The following is an 8391-nucleotide window of genomic DNA, read 5'->3' as shown; positions in this document are numbered from 1 at the left end:
GTACTAAGGCTTCGTGGTCGGGCATGTGCTTCGAATATGGATGGATTACGAGAGTTGATTCTTGAGGAGGCCCATAGTTTACGGTATTCCAATCATTTGGGTGTCGCAAAGACGTACCGGGATTTGAGGCAGCATTATTGGTGGAGGAGGATGAAGAGGTATATCATTGAGTATGTTGCTCATAGTTTGAACTGTTAGCAGGTGAAGTATGAGAATCAGAGTTTAGGTGGTTTGCTTAAGAGGCTAGATATTCCGGAGTGGAAATTGGAGTGTATCACAATGGATTTTGTATTTGCATTTCCACGGACCTTGAGGAGATTTGATGAAGTGTAGGTCATTGTGGACAGACTAACCAAGTCTAGATACTTCATTCCAGTCATGACTACCTACTCTTCAGAGCAGCTGGCTCGGATTTATCTTCCTGAGATTTTTCGCCTTCATGGTGTGCCCGTGTCTATTATCTCAAACCGAGGCACGCAGTTTACATCATATTTATAGAGAGCAGTGCATCGTGAGTTTGGCATAGAGGTCGAGATAGTATAGCATTTCATCCCCAGACAGACGGGTAGTCCGAGCGCACTATTCAGATCTTGGAGGACATGTTATGAGCATGTGTCATTGATTCCAGGGGTTAGTAAGAGGGTTCTACTCAGCGTTTCGCCCATGAGTTATACCGAGGAGATGCGGGGCAGATATCCTTACCTTTTTTATACCCCAGGTATGATTCTAGTCTCTTTCAAGGATGAATGTTTATTTATGAGGGGGAGAATGTAACGACCTAGATAGAATGGTATTTAGATGGTTCCAAGAGGTTTGTATGGTTATGATGGACTTAGGCGTATGTCCGTATTTGAATTTGGAGGTTTCTAGGTTTATTTGGTTATATTTGCCGAAAGTTGGAAAGTTGAAGGTTTGGACGGTTTATATATTGACCGGGAGTACATTTTTATGATATTTGGTTAGGATTGTGGCTCCGAGGATTGGAATAGGTCTTTTATGTCATTTGGGACTTGTATGCAAAATTTGAGGTCATTCCAAATTTTTTAGGCATGTTCGATGTAAGTTTTAAATTTGGAAATGTGGATTAGTTCCTTAGGCTTGAATTGGGGTGCGATTCATGGTTTTGATGTTGTTTGTGTGATTTGAGACTTCGAGTAGGTTCGTGTTATGTTTTCGTTTGATTGGTGTGATTGGACGAGGTCCCGCGGGCCTCGGGAGTATTTTGGATTGATTTCGTATAATTTTGGATTGAGTTGGCATTGCTTAAGATTTGCTGAGTTCTAGTGTTTTTGCATCTGCGGAATTTTGGTCGTAGATGCAGGCTTGAGGATGCAGAAGTGGAATTCGGATGGAGGAGCGAGGGACTGCAGCTGCAAATGTTAGGGTGCAAAAGCGAACAAGCAGATGCGGAGGAAGGGCCGCAGATACGTGAGGTCGGGAGTTTAAGTGATTCTCGCATATGCTATATTTTTCCAGGAATAGTGGAGTCGCGGATGCGGTGGTTTGTCCGCAAATGTGGAAATCCTGGAAAAAATATTATATCGAAGGGTTTTGGTTATTGATCATTATTTTGAGTTGTGGAGCCCGGCTAGGGGCGAGTTTTGGAGGGCTTTTCACTACAATAGAAGGGGTAAGTAATCTTTGCTTGATTTTGGTGTTAGATATTGATTACCCATAAATTTGTACACCTAGTTTATGTGAATTAAAGTTGAGATTTAGGAGTTTTTGACTAGGGTTTTGGAGAGTGAAAATTTGTGATTTGAGGGTTGATTGAGGTTTGATTTGGATTAAACACATATATTCGGACTTGTATCGAAATGGGTATTCAAGATTTGTGTGTTTTATTGGATTCCGGGGTGCAGGCTTGGGGTTGACATTGCATAATTCATTCAAGGTCATAGCTTTATTGTTTTGGGTTATTTTCTATGGCATTTATTGATATTATTAAGTTGTTTTGCTAGATTCGAGTCGTCCAGAGATTGATTCACGCCAAAAGGGCTTTTTAGAGTACTTATTTAGCTTGCTTGAGGTAAGTATCTTACCTAAACTTTGTTGAGGCACTAGTTTGCCTGAGTTATTAGTGATAGCGACGTGTTATGGGTGGCTCGCATATGAGAGGTTGAGCCCATGTGCGTGCACAGGGGTATTATTCATACTCGCGGTAGCGTTTAAGGTATGAAATGCCTTGAATTGACTGCTTAGTTTCATGATGTTATGTTTCTTATGTTTGTACCCCTTTTGTGAGCTATCTTAACCATGTTTGAGGTTACATAGAGGCTAATCTCCTGATTGAAACTGATAATTTCTATTTTTGTGATGTAATTGCCTAGTTTGAGCTATGGTAGCACACTTTGCACATGCATACACTTAAGCATGTTACTTATACCACTCCAGGAGTATGAAATTTGATATTCATTGTTCATGTACATGAGATTTTGTATATGTGCCTTCTGTGTGATATGAATTGGACTGGTAGCATGTGCGTTGTCTGTGTGATTGTGATTATCAGCATGTGAGTTGTTCGTGCTGTTGTGGTTATTGGCACATGAGTTGTCCGTGCGGTTATAATTGTTGGCACGTCAGTTGTCTGTGCAGTTGAGATATGATAGCACATGAGTTGTCTATGCGGATTCGAAATATTTTTATTATTGGCACATGAGTTGTCCTTGCGATTTGGATATTATTGGAACGTAAGTTGCATGTGCAGCACGTGAGTTGTCCATGCAGCACGTGAGTTGACCATGCAACACATGAGTTGTCCGTGCAGCATGTGGATAAGGATACATCCCATAGGATCACCCTCATGTTTCTCTCTTGATGGTGTACACACGGTATGAGGAAAACACTAGTCAGTGTTTGATTTGGTTATTGCATTTCCTCTTTACATGCAATTTCCTTGGTTGTATACATGTTTTATTCGCATATGTTCTTTAAATGCTAGATCAGGAGTGCATACATGCCTTGTTTTGCATAACTTCTCTATATGTTGGATTGTTAACTGAGTAGAGCATGTTATGTTATCTTGTGTACCAAGGCGACTTTATATGTGATTCATGAGTTGATCATATTACTGTAGTATACTTGTGAGATTTATAAACTGAACAAGTTATTAGCGAGTATCATTGATAATTCTTTCTTCTATTACCTCTCCAAGGTTATTTATGTTACTTATTGAGTATATGGGGTCAGTTGTACTCATACTACACTCTGCACTTAATTATGCAGATCCAAGTGTTGGACCAAGCCATTAGTAGTTGTGACTTGTTTCTGCGACTATCTTTGGAGAGACGAGGTAGAGTTGTATCTCCACCGTAGTCTTGGCATCTTTTTTTTATTTTAGTACTGTTATTTCCATTTAGATAGTATTTTACTTTGTATTTTAGACTTGTACTTACATTTTAGAACTCATGAGTCTGTATTTACCAGTTCTAGGGGATTTATTTTTATGCTAATATACCACTCGACTTGATTCCTTGTGGTAAATATATAAATAAAATCCAAAATAGGAATCCAGTACAAGATGTGTAAAATAAGTAAGCAAACTTGTGCAAAAAGCAATAAAATCTAGTTATTACAATAGTCTGAGTTGGACAGGTTCCAGTCGAATGTGTTATTTTTATCCTCTAGCCAAGTGCAAAACTTCCATGTAGCACCAAAAACGCTCTCACCAGGCGCCATGTTTTGCATTCCAAAAGGATTTGGCAAAATTGAATCTCTAACGTGCACCTTCGATTGTTGTGGTTGTCCATGAATGTGATGGTGCGTGCAAGTAAATTTGAGACCTTTGTCTTTCCAAATGTTGTGATGCATTGCCGAGTTAGATGCCTGGTGATGGATGTTGTTGCATTTTACTGTATGGCCTTGTAGTCTACTATTTTGACAGCAACACCAAAACAGTTTTGACATCTTCGATCGAGTATATAAGAAAAGGAATTCCCGCAGAAATATTGTTGTATAATAGACCTATTATAACAAGACTTGTTTGAACCAAATATTGCATTGATAATTTCAATAAACTGAACAGCTGCAAAGATTCCATAATCCAAAACAAGCGTTACAGTTCTTTCCTGTATTGTGCTCTACCACTCCCATAATGAGCATTATAAAATACTAATACCGCTGGTAAACAATAAAACCCCATACAGTTAAAAACTATCCAAAGCTTCTCAGTGCAATCAGTGGAAGAAATCCAGCAATTCCATGGATCTTATTGACAACCTTAGAAACCTATATATATCCGTTCCTGAAGCTGCCAAGACCATCCATGTTACAGCTATAATACATCCTTGAAAAATATGTAAAATATGCCTCCTCATGTCCAGATGCTAAGGATGCCAAGAACAAATCTGTTACAGCACTAATTCTTTGTTTCGGTCAGTTGCGAAGTGAAGCAGTTAACTAACAGTAGTAGGAATTTGAATTACTGAAGTTGTTGAAGGCCACCCAAATGCTGTTTAGTTGACCTCCAGGATGAGCAGCTGTGGTCGACTATAAGTTGTGTAGCACCTCAAGTTTGTGATCTCTTCTTGGAACACAACTGTTGTTTGACGATCTCCATAAAAAATAGCAATTGCGGAGTAATAGCTTAATAGCATCAATCTGGAGCCTTCCTCTTTGCTAACATTATCCTAAGGTTAGGGATATAGGACTTGTCTAGGTTGATTAATCTCCTACCTGCACTTAGCAACTCATTGAATGAGTTAAATGTTATTGTACCTGCAAAAGAGAAAGCCATGTTAGTTAAATAGTCTGCCAGTATGTTGCCCTCCCTTAGAACATGTTGGAAAATCACATTGAAATTTTCCTTCATCCCCTTGATCCTCTTCACCTCATTTGTTATGCACCATGGTATTTCCCATTCACCTTCTATTATCCTTTTCATTACCACAGAATCTGTCTCAGTTATTAGTTGATGAATTTGTTGAGTTACACAGTACTCCAGCCCTTCTGTGATCGCTTTTGCTTCTGCAACAATATTAGTGGTGTCTTCTACCTTTTCTGCCCTAGCAAAAACCAAATCACCTCTCTGGGGATTTGTTATGTATTGACATAGTTATTTTATATTATTGGCTTTAAACTTATATTATTCTCGTTATTTCTGTTATCTTGTTCCGCCTTTATTATGTTTGGCTTTTCTAGCAAGTGAGTTAGATGCTATCACGACCGGTTGGTGATTTTGGGTCGTGACAGTATCGTATCAGAGACAATATGTGAAATCAATTTAGGAAAAAAATAAAATAAATTTATATGATACTTATTGTCTTCATCTAAAGTTATTATTTATTTGACAAACAAAGTGTACATGACAACCTAAAATCCCAACCACATGGTCATGATGGCCCCTAATGCCGCTTGCTAGGTCAAACACTTAACAACAATAAAGAAACGAGTCTAGCAGTTAATAGCAGAATAATGAAGATAAAGAGTGAAAAACTCAAAAATACAGATTAAGGCTAAAACCAAACATAATCTTATCCTTTTCCCAAGAATTTGGTGTCAAAAGTACTTGGTCTACTAAGATTACTAAATACAGAGTCTGCAACAAAATACAATAACATCTAGTACAATAAACAGTAATAAAAGGATAGAAAGAGGACTCCAGGGTTTGCGAATGGTGTGCAGCACTACCTCAAGTCTCTTGAATAGCCCGAGCTAATCAACCTTGAGTGCACCGCTGGAACCTATATGAAGATCTACACAAGAAGTGCAGAAGTATAGTATGAGTACAACCGATTCTATGTACTCAGTAAGTATCAAGCTTAGCCTCGACAAGGTATTGACGAGGCTATGACAGATACCATATAACTTGTAAAGTAAATGACCAATAGAAATAAAAATTGAGATAACACTGATAATATCAGGAAATAAAGGTAGAAAATAGCAGAAAGTACCCAATATCAGAACTAATAACCATGTCTCTTGAAATACTCAACCAAACCCATTTCAGCAGGTAAAAACAACAAGAAAACTATCCGTGAACAACATAATCATAACCCAAAAAGGGGACTAAATCACAAACAACACCAAAACATGTATTATATACATTGTGGCACACAACCCAATCCAATACACAAAACGTTGTTGCGGCGCCAACCAGATCCCATGGCCATACTAATATTGCAGCGAGAAACCGATCCTTATCATAATATTATTGCAGTAATAACCCGATCAAACATATCAATTCATATAGAATCATCAACAACACATATAAACATAGGAGGACCATAATAAAATATCGAAAGAATAGATATGACCATTCCATTTAGGAAAGAAGTAAACCAACAAGGAATATAAGGAATTCGGTAATCGAAAACTAGTATCGCACATATATCTCGATAAAGTCGCAAACAAGGTCACTAACACATGAACGATCAAGTAGCCACACAATATAATACCACATAGAGAAACAAAGCATAAAACGAGTAAAGACACGTGACAAATATGGCATGTAACAAGTAAAGACATATAGTACGTAAAGGCATATAGCAGATAAAAACATGTACCAACTAAATGCATTAACGAGTAAACCATAAAGTATGAAAAGATATTTAACAAATAAAAGCATGGAATATGTAAAGGCATTTAACAAATAAATGCATGAAATAAGGAATTGCATGAGTAAACTAGTCTCACCCGCATGATTTAACCCATAACAACGCATATGCACTCGTCACCTTTCACATACACAGTCCCCAACATATAAAAACGTAGAAAATAGACCAATCATACCTAATTCTCTCAAATCAAGGTTAACCATGATACTTTCCTCTTCTAGAACAAAATCAATAATAGAACATAGCTTTCCCTATAGAAGAAGCCTTCAAACCACTCTAATCTAGTCAAATAATGCCCAAATAAGTCAAAACAAGCTTAAGAATCTACCCTAGTATAAAAAAGGTTCGATCTTTAACATATTTGAAAAAGTCAACAAAAATTCAACCCGGGACCACTTGGTCTAAATCCGAAATCGAGACAAAATCTCGATTACCCATTCATTCCTGAGTCCAAATATGTGATATGTTTTGAGATCCGGCCTCAAATCGTTGACTAAGGCTCTAAAATACAAAATCCTAAATTTCTACCCAAAACCCATATTTGTACTCTATGAAATCTAAGATTTAGGGATAAAAATCAACGGAAAGTTATGGAATTTGATTAAAAATAAACTAAAGTTACTAACGCTTGAAGTGGGGAAGAAAATTCTCTTCGCAAATCGCCTCCCATACAGTCGAGGTCTCAAAAATAAAATAAAATGAGTTGATCCCAAAATCCCCTATTTTTAACTAGCTACAGATGTCGTAATTGGGAACTCTTGTTCGCAATTGCACAGGTCGCAAATGCGAACTAGTGTTTGCAATAGAAAATGGCCTTGGAGCCTTAGAGGTCGCAAATACAACACATATCTCATAATTGTGAAGGTCGCAAATGTGACTCCATCTTCGCAATTGCAAAGTTGTCCTCCCCCATCCCACCTTCGCAAATGCGAATCTCGCATTTGTGAGCATTTTATCGCAATTGCGATGACTGCACCACCAACAATACCAAGTCTTTTCAAATTAGCCTGAGACCAATCTGAAACTCACCTGAGCCTCACTCCAAACATCAACATAAGTATAACAACCTCATACAAACTCGCTCACAAGCTAAAAACATCAAAATAACATCTATAATCATCCACAGAAACAACCTCGGGTTACCTGGGACCCCAATCAAACATAAGTACAAGCCCAAAATCGTCATACGAGCCTACCAGAATTGCCAAAACACCGAATCGAGATCGTTTACCAAGAATGTTGATTGTGGTCAACTCCAACATCTTTATACTTCAAAAATCATGTTTTCTTATTAAAAACGCATTTAAACATTTCGAAAATCAAAACAGACCACACACACAAGTCATGAATCATCAAATTAATCTACTGAAAGTCTCAAATCATGAAATAGAAAGGTAGAAGTCAAAATGACCTATCGGGTCGTTACATACTCCATCTCTAAAATAAATGTTCTTCCTCGAACGAATAAAGAAATGTACTTGAAATGGCAAAAAGATGTGGATATCTACTCCTCATATCAGACTCGGACACCCAAGTAGCCTCCTTAGTCGGCTGTCCTTTCTAAAGCACTTTCATGGAAGGAATTTCCTTAGATCTCAACTTTCGAACCTGCCTATCTACAATAGCTACTGGCTCTTCTTCATTGGTTAGCTTCTCATCATGTTGCAATAGTGTTGAAGTCCAATACATGCGACTTGTCTTCAGGATACTTTTGAAGCATAGAAATAGGAAATATTGTATGTACCCTCGCAAGGCTGGGAGGCAATGCAAGCCTATAATCAACTCAACCTCTACAACTCTCTCTAAGATCTCAAATGGGCTTATAAACCTCGGGCTC

This window comes from Nicotiana tabacum, chromosome 2 (genome assembly GCF_000715075.1).
Source record: "Nicotiana tabacum cultivar K326 chromosome 2, ASM71507v2, whole genome shotgun sequence".
Lineage (NCBI taxonomy): Eukaryota > Viridiplantae > Streptophyta > Magnoliopsida > Solanales > Solanaceae > Nicotiana > Nicotiana tabacum.
The sequence above is the reverse complement of the archived record's forward strand: the minus strand, read 5'-3'. Positions refer to the sequence as shown.